The sequence below is a fragment of the Cuculus canorus genome, chromosome 2, assembly GCF_017976375.1.
Source record: "Cuculus canorus isolate bCucCan1 chromosome 2, bCucCan1.pri, whole genome shotgun sequence".
NCBI lineage: Eukaryota > Metazoa > Chordata > Aves > Cuculiformes > Cuculidae > Cuculus > Cuculus canorus.
In genome coordinates this window covers 29111008-29134674 of record NC_071402.1, presented here as the reverse complement: position 1 = coordinate 29134674, position 23667 = coordinate 29111008, and the positions used below count along the sequence as shown (strand labels likewise).

The window sequence follows — 23667 nt, the reverse complement described above, 5'->3', positions numbered from 1 at the left end:
TGTACAGCGAATCAGAACAGAATAATTATTGTGTTTAGCCTTCCTATTAGCATGTCCCTACCGATAGCTAAAAGTATTTCCAGAAAAAGCATCTATCACTCACAGGTGACAGATTTTAATAATGGAAAAAAAAAAAAAAGAGGTAAACTTTTTTGATACATGCATTTTTTAATCATATGAGTGTAAAATATTTGAATCCAGAAAGCCAAAGTGTGGCTTATGTAAGACAACAAGTGTTTGTAGTGAGGGAATCTCAGTTCTTGTTCCAAAGTCCAAGTTTTTGGCCCAGGTAGGCTAAAGACGTAGGTGTGCGATAAAAGCAGAAGAACAAACAAATGTCCCATAAAAGTTTACTACATACCTTGTTTTGTCTACAGTGAAATTTAGTAAAGGGTGACAGTCGTAACCTCTTCCTTGGGCCATGCTGTACTTATACATTTATTCATCTCACTTTTGCTTCCTCCCTCTCTGGAAATGTAGCTGCGAGCAAGCACTGACAGAGAAATTCAGGCTGGCAAACATTAGGTCCTCTTGTATCAAAGTGCAAAAGGCTTCGGGAATACAGCGATCTCCAGTCTGCTGCTCTGTAAACCTTCACAAAACATTTCTTCAAAGCAGGAAGAACTGTAGCTAGATCTGCAGAGAAGAATATAGAGATGTCCTGTTTTATACTCAATGTTCCTAAGAACAGGTCAAAATCCCACAAAATCCAAGATTCATAACAACATTCAGCTTCGAGGAAACTGAATTTAACCCAGATTCTGTCTAGATTTAAGGGGGAATGCTGCTGACATCTGATTCTAGGGAGGTAAAACTTAAACAGAGAAATTAACTCAGACAGTTTACAGGGGCAGATAATGACTATTTCTGTGACGTTTCTGAGTTTTGGCTACATCTTTGGAACCAGAAGATCTGCCATTTAATCAGCTTGAAGCTGCACAGTTTTACAGGTTTAATTAAATATGTATCAAAGCAACTTTTCTCAAAGAAGGTTTTTCTTAATACTCTTTAAGTAACTTGTGGTAACACAAACCCTCAAGAATAAAAAGTATAGTGTTAATGCAGACTGGCATACTAGGATAATGCTATCCTTTTCTGTCATTTTATTAGAAGATAACAGATCATTGTGACTACATTAGCAAAACATTATTTGAAAGGAAATATATTTCTTTCAGTCAATTGATGTAATTGAGAGAAAAATCCAACCAACCAAACAGGTACATTTTGTGCAAAGCTGTGACTTTCAGTTTAGCACAGATTAAAAAAAAATCTTCACTGAGTTTAACTAGGTTAAGTTAATGAGCTAGACAATCTGTAAGAGAAGATTCTGATGTCTATAGGGGACAAGGGAGTTTAAGAAGAGATCAGAGAGAAAAAGAGAAAGAGAGAAAAATAATGATCTCCAGTGGAACCTTGAGGTGTTTGCAGGCAGACGTGGGGTGAAGAGGCTAAGATTTGCTACAAAAACAATAGTCCTCCTCTATAATTTTGGATCCCATCAGAATAATTATTTTTCATTCCTAGCTTCATATCCAGAAGGTGCTTCATGCCTTCCTTCAAGACTGAAAGCAGTTCAGAGGTGCTGTGTTTTGTCAGTGTAAAATGCAAGATTTTGTGTCACTGTATTTATAGATCTTAGTTATCTCAACTTTTCATACTGGAGAAAAGCCTGATGAAATCAAATCAAATTCACTGGTAAATGTTCTGTTTGTTAAAAAAATACTGAACTGAGTCAAATATCAAAGGCAACCTGAAACTGTGTGATCCTGGGGGTGCACGTATTAATGCAAATTATTTATTGTGTTACAGCTGGAAGGTTTTTTCACAATATCTCAGTGATATAATACCTCAGTCTACATGATAATCATTGTTGGGTAAATACAGAACTCATAACAAATGCCCAACATAACTGGTCAAAACCTAGCCTGGGCATGGCAGCACCAGGCTGAAGTGACCACAGTTAGTTTATCCCTGCTTATATTTGAGCAAAATCTGTGAAGTATTGCGTAGCCTAACACACATTTGAATGGAAGGGTTTCTTCTCTCTTGCAGCAATGTGAATACAGAACATAATTTCCAAGTAGCTTGTGTAAGACAGTCCTAGGTGACCCTAGGACAAAAGGATTGGAGCCATATTTAGCTGCTGGCTTCTGAGTCATAGGGAAGTCACAGCAGAAGTGTGACAGTGATAACAGACTATGCAGAGAAGGATGGAGTGGTACCTCTCTCAACAGTTTCGCAAGTTCTGTTCAGGAAATCCCTACTCTTCCAGATGAAACATCATCACTCGCTGAATTACAAAGTTAGCTTTCCAATCCAGTGCCGGATATCCTGTATGAAGACATCCTGTGGAAGCAGGATGAGCCTGGAAGAAATGGAGTAAATATTAAGCCTTCTGATTTCACCTTGGAGTCACCCTTCACAAAATATTGCAATTCAAGGAATGTTTCTAATGGGCTGCCTGGGAACAGTCAGTACTTCACAGCATAGTATTAGGGAATGGTCTAATTAACCTGCATGTGACATGGAATATTTCTTCCAGTATAATGGCAAGGATTTAAAAACCAATGCTACTTTTACTATGATTACCTTCACAAGGAATACTTTTTTTAACAAGCCTTTAAACTTGCATGCACACACATATAAAATAGAACACGTTTAGATAGAAGCTACTCACTCTCAACAATTGAATTGATCTGAACACATGGCATACTTCACTTCCTAAAATTAAAATCTAACATTTAACACACTTCCTCCTTATTTTTTCCCCAGAAGATTGTTATAGATTCAACATCATACACAGATATGTGGAACTGGGAACAAAATCTACCTTTCTTTTCTTTTTTTTCCATGAGAAAATACACTGTACTAAACTGTTTTCAAATAGGTAGTCACTATTATTCTTCACATTGCATAAATACTTCCTTTGCTATCCTGTATTTTAAGGTGTTTTTCAGGTGTGAGCATTGGTAGAAAACAAACTTAAGTGTGTTTTTCTGTATAGAACTGCTGTCATACACCAAATAGAATAAAATTGGCAAGATTTAAATAACGATACATCTTGATTAGTGAAAGCAGACGATTGGGATATTATATTCACGCTTTGGGGGACTTAATTTTGGCTTTCATTTGTGTAAAAATTCTTGTGAGGACAAATATCCAGTAATAAAGCTTTTATCATCTTTCCAGACCTCAGTCTCCTATTATGGTGCCAAATTGAAATTAAAGTACAGAAGATTCTTCTTCTAAAACCTCTGTTTTGTCAGATATTTTCATAGTTCCATTTGCACTTCTTTTGTGTAAGTAACATGGTTTTTTTTCCTTACATCTTTTCTGCACTAAGAAGAAAGCTAGTAAAGTGGCTGAAAAGTGCCATCTACTGCCTCCAGGAGAAATAGTCAAAGCTGTGCAGTCGCATCGAATTGGAAAAGCAAAAGAAGTTCTGGGATGATCCTCCTCAGGCCACTGCAGGAAAGCTTAGGAACTTGGGAGAGGACAACTGCACTTTCATCCTTAATTTTTGTGCAGACATGTTTTGATTTGTAGCAGCAATAAGATGTTTTCCACCTGGACAAATGCACTTCAACAGCACTTTTTGATAGAATACATCATCTGGTACATTGTGACCATGGCTTTAAAAACCACAAAAGCATATAGTTAGCTCTGTTTCGTACGTACACACATACATATGTATTGGTACGCATACACAGATCATCCACTATGTTGCTTTCTTGGCCTTGGCATACTGGAAATAATTTCATGTGCCCTCCCTTAGCAGCATATGTCAATTTAAGTCAGTTGTCAGACATTAAAATTATGGATATAAAGCTAGTTTCTACACCTATTTCCTTATTTCTTTTGCTCTAAAACTTCTTACTTGTAATAACTTTCAGACTCCATTTCTACACAGCATAAAAAAGCCTTAGCTTGTATCCCCTTGAACTTCAGAGGAGTTATCCTGTTATGGCCATCTCAGTTCACTCAGAGAGTACCTCTGCCTGTGATTGCTTTTGGTGCTTTATTCTTGCTAATTTACTGATATCCTAAATCTGCAAAGAGACCCTCACTTTTCCTTCTTATTCCAGGAAGAACTGGTATCTCCTAAAATAGATGATGCAGATTTTGCGAAGGCTGCGTGGCAGCACACTAGACCACTGCAGTTATAATAGACTTTCCCTGTTCCTTGAAAGCTGGAGGACTTTCCAGTTCCTGAGGATGATAATGAGAAGAAGGGGAAGCAAAAGGAGAAACAGAGGATATGTTGCCTTGTGCAGCATTGCTACAGGACTTAGCAAAGAAAGACAAAGACTCCAAATTAGATATGAAACTGTTGAAACAGAGCTAAACCCAGCAAATTTGTGTACTTGTGTTTTGTCAAAGGTTTATTTTTAGCCACTTTAAACATATATTAAGAGATACTGTTGACACAGCAGACCAAAAGAATGAATGCATTGTTATACCTTGGAGAATATTATCCTTGGTGACTGGCTTTCTGCTGATTCCCAAGCCTAGTTTGTATCAGATCAAAATTAATTTATGAATGGCTAGATACTCCCTTTATTCAGAGCAGAAAATAATACAGAAGAGTTCACTTACAAAAGATGCCTGGCCTACTCCTTCTCCAACAAGCATTTTCAAATCTTGCCTACAACAAATATATAGATTATCTCACAGCAAGTGGTAATTTTGAAAACTTTGGATAATTACAAATAAGTATTTCCAAAAATATGTCCTTTGCAGATGAAATGAAGTAATCAGTGCCACTGTCATTCTTTTCCCATGCTGAAAAGCATATTGCCCTTTCTCAGATCTTTTCTCCTGCTATCTCAAAGCCTTTACAGGTTGCTTGGATTCTACCGACTTTCAGAAGGATTACAGAAGTAATTAGCAACTCTGTTCATTTAGTTTCAGATATAAATACATGCTTCTCACTCATGTGTCCAACTTCTTGAGTAAAATGAATAAATTAAACTTAAAAAAAAAAAAGAAACACCCCCAAAAAACCTACTGCTATGTTCCCAAAATCCAGGATAAAGGATCTTGCTGCTTTTCAAGAGCTAAAAAAACATAGATAATGAAAAGACAGATGAAAGTCCCTAGTATCACTCCTTGGCATCTGTTAAAAAAGGCAAAGAAATTACTATAGCTGAAAACTAGATCCCAAAGTCAGAAGTTTATCTAATCAAAAACTGGTTATTTCTAGTCCCTACGCTTTGCATCGAAGCAATTCCTTAGAATAGTTTGTGTCTTCATTCACTCCAGCTTAAAGGAATAGACATTTTCTATATTCCTGCTTTCTGCCTCATACACTATTGGAGTACACAAATATGTTGGGTTTTTGTATCGTTCTTCCCTCTGCACATCCCAAGAATAAGGTAAAAAGCATTGTAAGTGGGAAAGAACATCAGTGATTGGGAAAAAATAGTATGAAATTACTGTAGAAGTGATCTTGTAGAAAACAAGATGTCCTTCCACATCAATGATTGGGAAAAAATAGCATGAAATTGCTGTAGAAGTGGTCTCATAGAAAACGAGATGTTCTTTCAACAACTCTGATAAAAAAAGGAGAAAATCTATCTTCATAATGTTTCTAAAAGGCTGCAGAACACTTTTGCACCACATGTTCTTCTTTAGTAGAATATAAAACTATCTTCCAAACTCTTCTAACATAACGCTCTACCTCCAGAGAAATCTGCTTCTGCTCTCCAAAAAATATAAGTGCTGAACTGAAATGTCACATTGAAAAGTTACTAAGAACTACTTGAAACATGTCAGCCTTAAAAGCTGTGCAGCCTTTATTGAGTTCATGTTCAATACAAAATGAAATCTGTTGAAAGCATATTTCAGTGGTCACCTAAAAAGCTCCTGGCCTTCCTCCTGAGAAGGCAGAAACACAAGTGGAAAGTTTTCAAGCATTTATGCTAGGTAAACTTTTTTACCAAGAATACTACTATTGAATTTCACTGCCCCAAGACTGGAAGAGCAATAGGACAGCTTAGGGGTCCACTCTGGAGCTCTGGCTACCAAAAACGTTGTCCAACAACCTGGTGATATCAAGAGGTAGCTATTAATCTGACCATTGACTCATGTTTAAGTTGCTAAAAAAGGTATCAGAAACACAATGTCCGGACAGGTTCAACAATGGCACACAGAAAGCAGCAAAGCCTCAGATAGCCTTATGAGTTTGCAAGGAAGAAAGAGCCAAGAACAGATGATGAAAAGAATATCAAGGAAGAAATATGAGTAGAAGGAAACAGAAATTTCTGAAAGAAAAAATAAATCAAAACTAGCGATATTATTAGCCCTACTCTTTCCTATCCATGTCACAACCTGTCACATCTTTTCTTTTGTAGACACACACATCATGTTGTTGATTATATCCTATGGTAAGCGATGTACCAAAGGTCTATCCAGCTTCTAATCAGCTTCAGCTCTGAAATTCTGTTTCTCCCCTGGCTTTGGTGATGCATCATAGTAACCTCAGTTACAGGGCAGCATTGATTTGAAATACAAATACAGTGTGAGAGAATTTCACTGCATAACAGGCTTATTGTGACTAATGTGAACGGCCCCTCTTTCAGCAGCAAATGCAGAACCCAAGTATCTGATGACCTTGTTAGATGTTTTGAACTGCAGTCTGATTTCTCTGTGTGTTTCCCCATGAATTTAAAACTAAGGTATAAAAAGCAGAAAGTACATATAATACACTGTTCCATTAGTTCGATATAAGCATAGCACTACAAAAGCATATGACCAGAATGATGTTTTCCACATGCCAAAGAAAAAAGAATGGCATAAATTCACAAGACCAACGAAACAAACAACAAAAAAAATGGCCTTCAATGGCAGCACTGCATTTGTTGCCAAACATGGACAGAATTTCTTAGCACCATCCATATTCTGCAGCTTAGCTCATCCCACCTACTACCATCATGACTGGTGCTCAGGTATTTTTCTCAAAGATTTTTATTACTTCATTTTAACTTCATCATGATAATAGTTCTCAGTGTTAGTGGGACTGTGTGCTGCTTATTAAACAGAGAGTTCTGAGTTAACAATTTAGTTCAAATTATTTCTTTTGAATAAAAAATTGCCTGGACACAAAGTTTCTTTGCAGCATGCCTATGATTTTTAAGATATTATTAAATACTGCTATTTAATAATGTTTTGACACTTCTTCACTAGTATGCCTTGTGAAATAGATTACTCATTTTAAACTTCATGTAGAAATAACCTTTTTTCAGCTGAGTAATATTGCCTAGTAATTTGTGGAGAGTGGAGAGTGGATCCAAACAGAAGTGGAGAGAGGATACAAAAGCATTCTGCCTGAGTTTGATTAAAGACTAAAGATGCAGAGCTGCAGTATGTCATTCCCATGAAATCCTGCTTCTAACCCTGCCTGCAATTTATTCCAGGCATGAGCAGCTTTCCCCTGCGTGCTCCTCATAATCCTCTCTGTCTGGCTCCTTACAAATACACACAGAGGCTGGCTGCCCTTCCAGCCAACCACCCATGGTAACAGCAATGCCAGTAGAAGTGGAGCAGCACCTCGGAGCATTTCTGTCTATGTACTACTATGCAGTATCTTTCTCCTGAAGAAAAACCTCAGTTACTCTCTTCCTGGATCAATGAGATTTGCTACTGGGGGGAACTGAATTTTAATTAATTTCCTGTCCATTATGTATCATTTATGGTTTGGGCACAATTTTTCCATAAATTGTACAGAAGAAAGGATAGTCACTGATAGAGCATATCAAAGCAATCATAATATTATATGTCATACTCTTCTTCACTCTTCTTTCCCCAAGTTCTTTTTTCCAAAAGAAATTTAAAGGCTCATATAAATCCTGTCAAATGTCTGTGAATTCTTCCACAATTAGTTTTGTCATTTCCTAGTAGGAGATCAATTCTGATTTGAACCATGCCCACACAGCTAATTTCAAAAACATATGTCTTTTTTTACAGAAGTAAGAAAGGCAAAAGTAAATATTTATCAAAGAACAAACCCAAATGCTGGTTAGCTTTCAGCCAAATGACTGCTCTGTCTATTGGGCTATAAAGTCAGCCTTTTTGACCAATAACAGAACTCCCACTTTTTATTGGAGCCTGAGGAATAAAACCCTTGTATGACAAATGCTGTTAGGCCATCTACCTAAATGGGGACAACACAAGGAGGCTCCAGTCTCCTAAAAGTCTGTCCTCCATAGCAGAGCACAGGGCTGGGAAGGTAGTCTTAAATTTACACCAACACAAACACAACTGTTTAATGGTCAGGTCCTCCAAATCAGGAGTAATTAGTACTTTAGGAATAGTGAATCTTCATCAGGAACTTCACATCCATCAAAAAATGTTACATATATTTCTGCGTGAGACTTGATCTTAATGAGTGAATATTTTGAAATATCATTGCAATAATTTTCTCTTTTATTAAAAAATAATTTATCATGGTTTTATTACTACCTATCAATGACAAAACTGTAAATTTATGTTATTATGAAATTTTAATAATTTAATATTACACATTGTACATCCCTATGATTGTTAAAGAAGGTGTTGCTTTTCTGCTGTTGAAAAATGGTTGCATAGACTCCACATTCTTACTTGCATGGTAAGGACTTTATATTATGTATGTAAAATAATTTCCACAGGAATGCGTGCTTTATTTGCTATGCTACCAAGTACATTTCAATTAAAGGAAATTACACATTAAAATATTAATGCAACATGCTAAAACTTCAATTACTTTCTTGCTAACCACCTTTTCATTTTTTAATGCAGTGAAACATACATCCACTGAATAAATCTACATTCCCACCTCTTCTTATTTTACTGAATCCCTTCAGTGTTCTTCTTTGCCTACAAGTGTTAAGTCAGAACGGGAAGATGCATTTTTATAGTACGAAATCTGTTTGCAGCAGATGTGTTCGCAAGGCTTGCAATGCATTACATTTAAATGCACAACACTTTCAATAGCAAAAAAAAGGATGTGACACTGTGAACTCTGTGATTTCAGACTAACTACAAGCCCCTGGCTGGACTTCTGTCAGAGGAGAGGTTCAGACTGGCAAATTCTTAGTCTTTTTCTTCCATCTCCACATATTTGATGTTTCAGATTCATTAAATGAATTTGGTTTGAATGTACTCCCCAGGATCATCTTGTTCCCATTCCCACAGCAGCAAATCTTTGTGCTAACTTTGTGCAAAGAAGTATGATCACAGTTTCTAGGCCAGTTAAAGGGAGAGAAGCAAAGGAGAGGAATCCAGAGTTGCTAGTATCAAGTAAAACCACAGATCAAATCCCACTGGTACTTCAGAAATCCTTAATCAGTTTGAATATAAACAGGAGAAATGCAGACGAGTTTAGCCTTAAAATATTCTCTGACCACTTGCTCAGGTTCTGTCAGTTAACTCAGCTACTCAAATTTGAAAGATGAAAGTATTCAGACATGATAGTTGAGGTTTTAAAATATTTTCAGCAGTAGCCTTATTTTATTTCACTTTGAATTCATATTTAATTGACTTAGTTCACTGTGAAAAGGACACTAAATGAAATGCTGAGCATGTATGAACATATAATAATTTAATAGGAAATATAATTCTAATATAATAACAATATTTAAAAGAAATTTAAATAAAAATAGTATGAATACGTAGAATAACTTTTACTGTAAAAACCCTATTTTTCTGGCTATAGAAAAAATAATATTTCCTATCAATGAAAGGCCACAGAGAAGGCCTTACACTTTTATACAAACTTACTTTAACACAAAGTGTTTTCAGAGGAAAATTTGAATGTTCCAGTAATGTCTCCACAGTGGAAACTGCTCTATGTTCAGAGCAGTATGGGAAATATCAGCAGCAAAAAACAGGAGCTGGGATTCTGCCAAATTATTTGGCTACAGTAACTTGAGGATGCCTTAAAGTCTACTGTGTGAGTGAAGGACATTTATCACACTTGTGTAAACATGACGTAGGAAGTAAAATAATTTTGATGAAATTATTTTCATCAAAACAATCTAGACACAAATCTTGATTTCCATGTAGATTTGGGAACTATGTCCAGGTGCAGACTTCAGTAGTTCTGCACATCTGTGCCCTCTGCTTTGAGCCATAAATTGAAACATTGAGCCTTCAGGTACAACTACTAAATCTCGTGCCTACATTGGGGGCCTTATTCTAATGAAAGTGATCTGTTTATATGTTGAACTGCATGATCAGGCAAGCAGTAACATACAACTATCTTAACAGAAAAACATTTTAGAATATACAAATTAACATTGAGGATTAAATGGTAAATATTCAAAATTCAGTCAAGAATTTTATCATTAGTCATCATAATTTCAGAGGTTACTCCAGACTATATTAATAATGAAAACCAAAAAAATATTAAAGATTTACCCTGTCTACATACAGGCATCACTTTCCAAAGCCAGACACTCACAGAAAAAGCATGAGCTGCAACATCCAGCTGCAGACAGGAAAATCCTACAAACATCCTAGTGAAGAGCTTGTATTCTCCCACACGTCTGGCCTTCCATTCCAAAACTTAGAAGCTCCAGTCCTGATTCAAAATGAGATATATACAATGAAGAGTGAGTTCTCTCTTTTACGACTTTGTAATTCACATATTTAAAAACCTTTGCAATATACACTGCAAATACATTTATGTTTTGAACTTTTCTCTATCTCAAAGTGATATGCTGCCTTGCCTATTCCACGCTGGTACCAGGTACAGTTTTAAACACCTGCAAAAAAAAGACTTTTTCAAATATTCAAAATATCTGAAGTACTTTGTTTTGTACAGAGCTGGAAACACTGGTATGCTGCAGAGCAGCATGTTTAGTAGCTTTCATCTCATGTCTGATTGAAGAGCAAATAATACTTTTCTGCAATTTAGTTTGTACACCACTATTTTGAAGTACCAGATAGTAAAAGGAATCCGTTTATCACAAATCCTAAATAGTTTATTGATTCACTAGTTGGACTAGAGATAACAAAATTATTTTATTATCATGTCAGCTTTCTTTTCACACATTTTTATGAATTAATTAGTAAAATTAGTTATTAATAGTCTTAAATGAAGATAATGTATTTAAAATGTGAATGATTAACATTTGGGCATGTGCTCACAGCTCTAATACAATTTTTATGTATTGTGCTCATAAATAGTGATAACTATTGTGATATAAACCTTTTTGAATTCACATGCGATTTTGAAAAATTACTAAAAAATTGTACCAGTACTGTGTCCTTCATATTAAAGTAATCACAATGAAAACTATATATTCCACATAGCCATGCATCTGTAACAGTTAGCTAGATGATGTAAAATGGCTTACCATGCAATATAGAAAAATAATACTTCACAATATTTTGCAAAGGTTATTGCGAATCTTTGTTAATTAAATTCTGCAAACTGCTATGTCCACTAATGAGCTCACAAGCTGATTTAGTAGAATTAGTCCTTTGTATTCTGTAGAGTAATATATCCCTCTTTGTATCCAAGGGACAAAAGAGAAGTGTCATCAGGGAGCTGTCTGCCTGCACACAAAAACACACTCTATAGAAATTGCCATGTTATTGGAAGCACGGAGGAATGTCACTAGGAAAACACAGGAAACCCAAGCCAAGATTTGACATAGCTACATTCAATTATCAGACATTTTCATTTAGATTTGACAGTGGTATTTCAAAAGCCACTGTTTTGTTACTGCCTGTTAAAAGCCCCTATGGCATTCTTTATGATTATTAGTCAAACAGAAATTAAATGGCAACTGACCCGTACAGTGTTCACTGGAGTCACATGTTTCAGAGACCTAGATACAGCATCTGCTTCACTGTGTGATGAACAGCACGTACATACCCAATTAGGATCTGCTTTGGAGTGCCAGTATAGATGAATGAATGAAATTTGGTGAAACTTCTTAGATTGATGCAATATTAAGAATGAAAGCTCTTGTTTTATCTTTTAAACTATATATGATTTGTTTGTAAGCTTCTGTTCAATAAAAAATGAATTGTGATGTCTCAGTAATGTTTAACAGAAATAAGTAAATTAATACAGAAATCTGAAAGATTCAAAATGTCTCTTAAAAGAAGAGGAAATATAATGTTGCCATTAGGTAGGTAATCATCTCAAATATTGAAAAACACAGCTACGCAATTTTTAACACACAAAAGGATCAACAACATCTTAATGGAAGATAAAAGAAATCTGCTAACAGCCCTTATATATAAGAGCGTTGTTTCTCAGGCAGAATGTTCTGAATTACTCTTTATAAAAAAATGCTTCAGTGCCACCCACAGCTTTTAATATAAAGTCAAACTGGTAGCAAATTGTCAATGATATCAACCTTTCCACTGTTTTCAGCAGCAACCCGTCACTGCTAGCATTGATTTCTGACTGCTCTGGTTCAGGCAGCAATTTGCTCTTTTGTAGCAATCTAGAAGATCAGAAAAAGAAGTCTGCTCTTTAAAGACGTCCAGAAATTAATTGTTAATTACAATACTTTTTAATATGTTTAACTAGTTGTGTGCCTTTAACTGGTTGGGTGTATTAAAGAAAGACAAATGTTATTGGTATTCTGCATGTATTATTTCTGCCTAATTATACGCTGCCACAGAATGTACATCATAAGTATTAATTTCATCCAAGCATTCAAAATTATCTTTCTTGTATAAGACATGAAAAGTTGGTCATAATTTCTACATTTCTTGATGGTCTCCAATAAATCCCATTTGAAAACATCCTATGACAAGCATTTGAGGAGTATTTGGTATCTTTCTTTCTTCTTCTATAGCAGACAAATGGTATCCCATCACACACAGACCAAGAACACACACAGGGGATCTGGGAAGAGTTAGACTCCAGATATTAGTTTCTAGCTGTAACAGTAACTCCAAGCTTGGTATGGTTGTTTTATATAACAAAATGTATAAAATCATGTTTCCCAGTGAGCTCCTGTGTGGCTTGCGGACTGGTGCCTTAACAGCTCCCTTCACAACCATTTCTTTGCAGGGCTATGTTTTTCACCAGCACAGAAACATTCACTACTGTTTCTCTACGCACAGCACAGCAAACTCTTTTTGAAAGCATCTCCTCTGCTTCCATAGATGTCATTTTCTGAAAAGCCGAGTTCTGCACTCATCTCTGCAGAACCAACCAAATGCTAAGCCTTTCCTAAAGATTTCCTTGCCACTATAGAAAATGTACATGTAGGAACCAAAATCAGATATACGTTAGTGAAGGACCTGCCAGAACCTCAAAAAACAGTTGAACACCGGTCAGGCATAAGGCACTCCCATTAAAATTTTTTGAACACCGTATTTAAAGTGTCTCTGCAAGGATGCCAAATACTGCTGTTGTTAAGTAGGATTTAACATTTTTCTCTGTTAGGCTAGATGAGAGAGATGAAAGTTGGACCTTTCTACACCACATAAGCTTCAGAGAAGACTGTCTTCCTTTGTTACCATCAAACTTTCCAAAGTGAAGTGAACCTAAAATACAACAGCATTTTTAGGCAGACAAATGAGAGTCTGGCCATTCATTTTTCATTCATAGAGGCTTGCCCAAATAATAACCTTCTGTCTGCAATCAGTTTCTTATGAACAGCATAATTTAAGATGATTTCAGGAGCAGAAAATTAAATCATTCACAGTGGATAGATCTTCTAATAACAAGACACGTTTATCTCACAGGCAGCAGTGTTGTCAGTATTTGGATGTAATTAGGACTAGAAATTGGTAATTTTCTATAAAGCAGCTGATTCAACAATAGAGACTATTTAAAATAAATTTCAGTTAAGATCTTTAATATTGACTCAGATTTCTCACTTGGAAACTTCCACAAAGCTAGGTGACATTTTGCTTTAGTACATATTAACATACATGGAGCCTAAGGTAAGTCCTGTTTTCTAACCAGTCAGTTCCCTTTTGGACTTTGGATCCATAGTCGTTCATATTCCCTTAGCTGACTGGTGGTGGAAGCAATTTTATCTTCTGGAATTTTGTAAAATATAATCACCTAATGGAATCTTTAATACAAAACACAATCCTATCTTAACCTAAATTGTATGGGTTGGTAGTGTGGGAAGTTAACATTTTTAGGGAAATAACTGAATACCACAAAAAGCCCAGAGAAAGATGGATTAAATATAATAAGAAAAATATATTAAGTGAAAGTTCAAAGTTAAGATTAACATTTGAAAATAAGAAGCTTCAAAGAAATGCTAGATCAGCGTTTCCCTCTAAAATGCATTTATCCTATCCTATTTCTTTTAAAGATGAAGGAAACAAAAAATATATACATCATCTACCATACAACTATATACTGAGTTCAGTATGAAATTTTTTAATTTGGTACCAGTTGAGATGTTTTATGCTCCCATAAGTCTTCTACTCCATTTCATAAAACCTTTATTCTTATCAAGACTCTTTTGAAATTTCCTTTAAATCCCTTCTCTCATCACGGTCCCATTAAAGCTATCGGATATTATCCCACAAGTCTATCTTGTAAGTGGGTTATAGGTTATTTAGAAATATTCTTACACCAGACACCTATATACGACCTTTTTTTGCACCATAATATCCTGCAGGAAGTGCAATGTGCCTAATAGTAGCTAAAAATGGGCCCTCGGTCACTCATAGCCTCTTGGGACCAAGGAAACTGATACTAAAAGAACACAGGGTCATTGTTGACTTAAAACCTGATCTGTACATACGATTTTCCACATCCTTTTTTATTGTCATTCATGCCATTTTCTGGACACTGTCTCCTGGGGAGTTTCCTGATCTCCTCACACTGAAAAAGACTGGCCTAACAATAAAATTACATCATCCATATTACTTCTGTTTCCTAGGTTTTATATCTTGCTTTATCTTCTCACACTAAAAAAAAAAAGAACAGTTCTTTTTCCTTTCTAGATATTTACAGTGTTTTAACTTACTATTGCATACATGCACAAAAAAAAACCCAAACCAAAACCAAAGGAAGGGCAAATTGCTGTGTTATGAAGCAAAGTGTGGAGCACGGTAGCAAGTTTAGGTGAAATATAAACAAACCACACAGAATATATGCATGATTTTTGGGTTTCATCAGTGCTTTAGAGCTCCTTCCAATGGAGAATTTACAGTAGAATGTACATCAACCAAGTAAAAATTTGTCTAAACTGAATCAGAAGTATTCATTGATAAAGAGCACCAAAGACTATGGTAAGGATGCACAGGTTTTCATCCAAGCTCCATGGCAAAATTCATCAAAATTCATTAGCTACTGGAACCTGTGGAATGGGTCATAAAATACTGTCTGGACCAGTAACCAGATGATCCGTGTATATCCCCAAAACCGTGTTATTTTCAAGTTATCAGGGGTAATACATACACTGATATACTTTACTCACTTCCAGAATATCAAAAACCAGGAGATGTGCGACCACTTTTCTTCAGATTGGATTCCTTCTTTGTTCCACCTGTAAATTTTGCCTGATCAGAAATAAAAAAGAAAAAGGACTTCATTTGTGGGGAAAGCCAGATACTCCAGATTGGAGCAATTTCTCTGATGGTGCTACAAAATTACTTAGTTGAACAGCCATTCGCAGACCTGCGTTGACTCCGCATCATGGGCTTAGATTTCTTGGGACTCACTGAGCATCTGTCACTTGTATAAAAGCACCAGCAGGCTTTTGTGCGGGCAGTTTATCTGCAGTTGGTCTGGCATACACAGGGTGTGCTGGATCCAATGTACCATGTCCAAGGTACGTATACCTACATTTCCATTCAATATTTTGTGAAAGAGTCCAGCAGGGATGACAAGAGACATATTAAAGGAGAAGAAACCTGAAGACGTTGCTGTGTAGGAAAACTCATCTACGGCAGAAAAACTTATGACTTTATAAAAGGCAAAGGTAATATGGAGAAACATTAACAGTACTCTGTTATCTTCAAAAGCAGTCTTCAAACACTGATCTCTGATGTGTCTTTGAATTGCATTAATTGACACACTAGTCTAGGAGAGGTATTTGGTCATTTGGCTGTTTACTGACATTTGCGTTGTTTGATTCTTACCTGTTTACAGCCTCGGATCCAAAGGTATGCAAAATTATTTTATTGAAGGTTAAACTGATTTAATATAAATTACATGAATTTTAGTATTTCATTGTCTTCCTCACTGAATGTTACAACACTTAGAGAAATTAGTAATTCTTCTGTATTTTTAGCCACGTATGTCATAAGATATGAGGGTCATAAAATGTGACAGTACACAGTCACCATGTACCTATATATCAAATAACTTTGATATTCGTAAATTGTAGTTTCTGCTGCTGTAATAACAAATAAATCTAAATATTTCAAGAAATCATGAAACACAAACTAGAAGTTTTAGCTGTAAGTTGTAGTCATGACATCATGGAATCATAGAATCATAGAATAGCTTGGGTTGGAAGGGACCAGAAAGATCATCCAGTTCCAACCCCCCTGCCATTGGCAAGGACACATCCCACTAGATCAGGCTGCCCAAGGCCCCATCCAACCTGGCCTTGAACACTTCCAGGGATGGGGCATTCACAACTTCCCTGGGCAATCATTTAGGTTGGAGCAGACTTCTGGAGACTATTCTTAAAATCAGCTTAAAGAAGAGCCAGTCATGATATTAGATCAAGTTGCTCCAGCTGAGTTTAAAAAACCTCTAAGGATGGTGTTACAGGGGAATCGGGTGGGGTAGCCAGAAAGACAGAGTCATACATCTCATACAATCTAAAATCTATTAACTTCCAGTTAACAGAATGAAGGTAGCAGTTGAGCAATGATTTCTCTTCTGCCACATGCACTCACATCACACACTCACAAATCATATCATAGCTCTTCTGGGCCAGGCAGCACAGATCTGCACCAGGAACCAGGGGAAATAGACACTGACCACTCAATAGGTCGGGTCCCTGCTGGCAGCTTGGTCCTAACACAACTGTTCCACCTCAGGCTCTGTCTTTTACAAGTTTGGACAACTTTTCATGGTGTTGCCCTCTTTTCCCAGCCAGTAGGGACTATTGTCTTAATTACTTACTGCTTTTTAAATTATATTGCAAATATAAGTTGTCAATGGCCTTGCTAATCACAGAGCCTCAGGCCAATCTCTTTGACTTTCTCCTTACCTAGAACCAATTACTGATTGTACCTAGGTTTTTGTTATCCTCTGCTCTCCTGCTCCCAAAATATTATACAAAGAGTGAAGTTAGCAGCAGCTGCATAACAAGGTTCATCTGTACTTCTTTGTTTTCCAGCTCATATTGAATTAACTTAGTCAGAGCTGGGCAGATGCAGTCAAAGTTTCATTTGTTTTTGCAGTGCTTTTGGTTATATTGGTTATACTTGTAAATTGTTTGTTGGTTGGTTTTCTAGTTAGTTTTTCCTGTTTATAGCTAGGCAAAATTTCTCTTGGTGTAGTTTGTACCTTTTTTTTTTCTTGACTTTTATTATGCACCTCTGAGAAGAGTCTGTTTTTATTATTCTATAAAATCCCATTAGACTGTTGAGGACAACAAATAGATTCACCTTACAATGTTAGCCTCCTCTGCTGACTGATGTATCCTTTGCCAGAAAAGAAAGCAAAAGAAATACAGGATGATACAAAAAAAGGCATTCTGAGCTCTCCAGAGATAAAATGATAATTTGTCAATATGGCAGAATTTGATCTTAGAAAAATATATGAAAAAAAACAACTTTAACTTAAGGATTAGTTTCTTTTGACTTCTTTATTTTTCATCTTACATGTAATTATTTTGTATGTCCATGAGAATGTCAAATCTCAGAAGTCTATGGGAGGCCTTTGATAAACCTTTCAAGAATGAGAGAGTATGGATATTCTCAAACATATGAATCCTGTTGAACCCATTCAAAAATCATATAATACACAAGAAGAGGACATACACGGCCTTTATGCAAGAATTTCCAGTAAACATTGATTAAGAGGCAATTTCATTTTATCAGCTGCTTTAGTGCAAAGATCTGAAATTTCAATAAAATGGATTGTTAGCCCAGAGACATCTGCCTGAAACAGTCACGCAGAATCACAACATAGAATATTGTGACCCTCATGTTTTTCAGGTGTTTTCAAATTTTACTGCTGTTAAGGTAGACTTAGGTTGCCAATGTGTGTCTCGAATGATGATGGGAGAATAACCAGCTGGGTACAGATTGAAAGCCTTGTACATTTACCAAATATGATAATCATTCCCATGTGATGTCATCAAGCTCTTTAGCTTTCTATGAAGCATTTTCTCTCATTGTCAAAAAAAGGTTAGTATTAGTTCTTTACTGTGGCAATGAGAAATAAATAATTAAAATTAATTTCATAGTTTTGACAAAACAAGTTGCCATTTAAGTGCTAAGTATATTATCATAATTTTTAGTTCCTTAGTGCTGAAATGAAGTCCATCCCTGTATAAATTTACAGGTAAAATGCCTTAATAATTCCTCATCTCTGTTATTAAATTATAAGGTTGACAGCAAGGAATAATACAAATTTACTGTTCTTGAGTTAATGAGGACAAGCTTATGTGCCAAATTAACCTGGAAAGCCAGTTCTGAAGGCAAGTCACAACAAGGTTGGTAGCTATAATAAATTGAAGAAATAAAATTATATCTTTTTAATTAACTTAGGCTGTAATATATGATTGAATGTGCGGACAACGATTAAGACCATAATTATGTAGAGACAGTTAAGGAAATAAGCTAATCTGAGATATATTTAAATTAATTTGAAATACCATCTATTCAAGTTTTCAAAACAGAAAGATGACATTCCAGATAATTACTTCTATCTCCCCCAGAACATGGCAACTGTTTGAGCTCTACGGCCTGTCTAGTTCTCTGGCAGTGCCAGAATCTGAGTATTGAACACATTTGTTGTGTCCCCTGTCCACGGGGAATAATGTCAGACTGTTTTTCTGAAAACCTGTAACCTAAAGCAAGGCATATGTATCTAGATTTAACTAATATGTTAGAGATGAAACCATTATCAGATCTAATAACTGTTACTTTCTTTTTTTATTTTGGATTATAAGTATCCTAAAATGCGACTTACTCCACTCATACAGCAAGCTGAAACTTTGATGTGTATGCTGCTTGTCTAAACACCGGAGAACAGAAAAAAGATTTAAGATTCTCATGGAATTTTAGTATAAATGGTGAAGAAATCATTGTTTGCTGAAAAAAATCATCATAATGCACATGCAAGATCACAAAAATGCTTGTACAGATTTCCTCATGCTTCTCACTTTTGATTTACAGCTGAATATATGAAAGAAAAATCCCTGATCATGTGAAAAACCTCATGTGAGATTTTTGAGGTCAACTCGAGAGTCCTGTCCTGCTGAGCTGGATATCTTCTTAGTTTACTATGCCTTGGAATTTGACATTAGAGCATATCCAAAATGCAATATAAGGAGGATGAACAACTAATTAGATTAAGTACTAAAAGCAAAGTAGCTTTGACGACATGGAATTTGTTGCAGCTGAAGTCCATGCTTCTTATGCTGTACTGAAGGTATTTGATAGCTAAGCCAGCTCATTTATGTTTACATGAACTATACTACAAGTCCAGGATGGAAAAGAAGAGGTAACATTAATTTATCTTCTGAATATTGCAGTTTGCCAAAGGTCAATTTTTGGAACCTGAATATTCTCCAAAGACTTGAGATAATGAATGTCTTGAGACAACAAAAGTGCATAATAGCATCATAAAAACAGTTTTGTCAGAAGGTTACCGATTATAAAATCCAGAACTTCACTTTGGAGTACACTTAATCATAATTTAATCCATTTTAGCTCAGGCACAGGGAAAGCATTCACTTAAGTTCTGCTGCACTTCAAGAGAAATATGAAACAACTGGAGAGATTCCAAGGAAAAGCAAAATGAATGATCAGAGATCTAAAAACATTTATTTTAATAATACACAAATAATTACATACAAATAGTGATATTTATTCTACATCTCTTTACCGGACAAGATAACCTATAAATTCAAATTGCAATAAAGAAAATTCATATTTGATATTAAGACAAGGCATTTATGGACACTTTCACCATGGACAGTGGAACAGATCAGCAAACTAATGAAATTTTTAGGAATAAATCAGACAAATATCTGTCAGAAGTCACACGTAGTTGACTTTTACTGAGTAAACAGGTTCAAATAATGACTGCTAAGATAGACTGAACAGTCTCACTGACTTCAGAGGTATTAATTAAAATTATATTAATAACTTTAATGTAGATAAGTTCATCTTAATTGTGAAGTAAAATTATGAAATTAAGAAGTAAATCATTAAAAATATATAGTTATGCTAAAACTCTCTTTATGAAAAGGTATGTTTTTATTCTAATTAATATTGTGCTTGCCTGAACAATTTTAATCATTCATTCCATGACAGCGGCCATTCACAAAAACTTGTAAGAGAAAAACTTAGAGCAGACTCATCTGCTGGCAGGCTCTTTAAAAGCGAAAATCTCAACTCTGCAGCAAAACCTACCCAGAACTTTAGCCCAAGAATGAAGAAATATTCTTATAGTTAAATAATTTGCCTCAGTTACAGATGACATTGAGAATTTCAAACTGAAGTAGACTTAAGAAGTCAATGAGCTGGCAGGGAAGACAATATGCATTGTTATGTCTGTGGAGACTCACTTAAAAATGAAAAGGACTTACGTCTTTGGCAGCTATGAGCAGACACTACACAAGCCACACAAAATGGGGCAAATCCCCTTTTATTTAATAACCTTTGAAACTGGAAACAACTATAGACTCACTCAGGTGTGATATAATCATCACAGGAATAGAAAGATCTGCAAAATCCTTAAAGACATTAATGTATAGCATCATGAATTAGAAGAAAATCAGTGAACACGAGCCTGCCAGAGAATATAAGCTGAGTAAAGTACTGAAGCAACATGTAATGTATTTGCTCTACAGGACAAGGGAAGGAAAAGGAAGAAAACAGGAAAATTTTAAGAAACAAAGAAAAATTTACAATGATTTGAAAACCAAACATGCTAATTTCTGGCATAGTGACTTATTTTATAGTTGTGACTATTTCAAAGTCATTAAGAAGGATCATCTTTTCTCTTGGGAAGTCCCTGGGTCATAGTTAAACCAAATTCCTTGGAACAAAAATCTAGTATCAAAATGAATGTACCTAACTAATATATTACTTAGCAAACTATGGAAATGTCAAATATTTTATGAATTTTAAATTCAAGATAACAACCAACTGCTGCTCAGGAGCACCTTTTGGTTATACCTGTTTCCTATTTCTCTATTTGCACACTCTGTGTGTTCTACAGGAATCGGTAGATTTACCTGATATTGCAGTAGTAGAACATGTAAGTAAGTATAAGTTAAAGCAACTTTTACTGTGAGAAGTTTGATCCAACTTTATTTCTAAATTAATCAGCCATTTCTTGGTATTACTTTCAAAGAACTTCTTTATCTGTCTTCTATGACTGTTTGAATAAAACCATCACATTTCATTACCAAGTCTGGGTTTGATGAATCTGCTTTCATTTATGTAGACAGGAATCTTGTTTATTTTGTGGACCAGATCCTTTCTCTCAAAGTATTTTATGATTTTCATATATATTTATTACAAATTACTGTTCTGAAAACAACAGCTACTTTACTCATTAAAGTAAGAGAATGATTATATTTAAAAAGAGACAGATATGTTTTAATTTTCATGGTTTCTTTCTCTGCTTGAAGTCAGACAAAGTTCTGATCTCTTTGCGCTGGCACTCATCTTGTCCAGAAGACAGGATGCGAAAATTTTGATAACTCATTATACCTCATTTTCTGATACAGTGTCTAGGATTAAGAGGGCCAGAGATGTAAAACATCAAGATATTTCACTCTATATTTCTGGTACTGGAGCCACAAAAATCTAAGCTTGTACTGTTTAATGATAAATCAGACCCTAAGTGCCCAAGTAATGGGGTAAAATAATTTTACTGTCTCTCACGAATCCTTCTACAGATGTAATCAGGTTCTGTCATTAAAGAAGGTTTTGTATGTTTTTTCCAATAAAGGAGGTAGCTCCATATTTATTGCACTTGCATTACACTATATTCTATTACTATTAAATTTTTCGCATGTTTTAATGGAAGTATACGACTCTGCTGGGAAAGATAAAAATGAAATCACTGTCCTGAAGTAACCTCTCCCATGGCTCATGAGGTCATTTGAGTCTGCAAGAAAATGTGGTACTAAGAACTTTTATCCTGAATAGTACTCACATTTCTTCTGGCGTTCGAGTCTTTATGACGGTGTGCTCTGGCAGCTCAGTCATCCATGGTGCTGCACAGTGCTGACGTACCGTTTCATTTAATGAATGAATAAAGGAGCTCAAAGAACTCTACATCCTGATTTTAAAAATACAGTAATTGTTTAAATCCAGCTCTGCCATTTTACTGAACACTGAGATTAATTTATGAATGAGATCCCTGTGTGTCAGAAAGTCAGCAATCTATAGACAAAAGGGTTTACGCAGCTAGTAAGGCACTTATTAAAACTTAACAGAATATAAAGTCTATGTGCTTTCTTTCTAAATTCAGGATTTATTTTATCAGCCTTTCCAGTAGAAGCCCCAGCTTGTCTTTATTCTATCTGATGATAATTTATTTTCTAACCTACTTATGTAATTAAATAAACACCATTTTAATTCTGCTACATGTGAAAGAAATTAAGAAAACAAATGTATTATCAGACTAAACTCCCTCCTCAGTGCACATCAGTATCTGATATATTGATTTCATTTTATACAATAATTCTATCAGTGTAACTAATTGTTCTTTCAAAAAACAAGCCACACTAAACAAATGCAAGATTGAAAAACAACAGTCATTCCATAAATCATCAGAGCAATGCATGTTCTGATATCACTTTCTAGGTCTGAAGCCAAAGAATTGGCATAACATAACAGGACCAAATCAAGCTGTGGACCAAAATGCATGGATTAAAAAGTAAAATAAATAAATACCACTGAACAAGCACTGAATAAGAATTAAAAAAACTATCACCTTGATATTTTCTTGTAAAATAATATTGTCGTCTTTTTTCCTGAAATTACAGTAGTGCAGAAAAAGATTCATAAATCTTTATAAATCAAGAATCATTATCTATGCAGGTATTAAGAGAGGGCTCTCTTTGCCATAAATGCCATATCTTGAAAAATCCTGAACTTCACTATCAATATTTCTTGACTCAAAAATCTTGAGAAGACAGACTGTGATTGAAAGGCTTCTTAATTTAATTTTTAGTTTAAGTATTGTTATCTTTTAACGTAATTTACCTTGAAAAGATATTTTTGAATAAACTGTAAAGAAGGGATAAATTTGCAATTATGCAAAATGACATTTTGGAGAATTGTAACTGCATTATTATTAATGTAATTAATGAGCCAAAGTTTGTTTTTCTTTCTTATTGTATGCATTAAACAAAAAAAAATGCAAGTACTAAGTTGTTATCTGGACTTTTCTTTATATTACTTTTCCCATCAGTTGTATATGAAGGTGAGGATAAAACAGAACTGACATTAGTAGTCCTGCATTTGAATAATTCTTAATAGGTATTAGAGCAATAAAAATACCCCTCAGAAATTAAAAATAAATATTCAAGTTTA

At 35.2% G+C, this 23667-nt stretch overlaps 1 long non-coding RNA gene across 1 annotated transcript; it reads right to left on the bottom strand.

The window, feature by feature from the left end:
• Nucleotides 1-290: 290 nt before the first annotated feature.
• LOC128851272 (uncharacterized) lies at nucleotides 291-23459 on the bottom strand. The gene is made up of 3 exons (XR_008448575.1): nucleotides 23066-23459; nucleotides 2223-2365; nucleotides 291-636 (listed from the first exon to the last, which is right to left on the bottom strand). It is a non-coding gene; the product is annotated as an uncharacterized LOC128851272 (long non-coding RNA).
• Nucleotides 23460-23667: the final 208 nt, after the last annotated feature.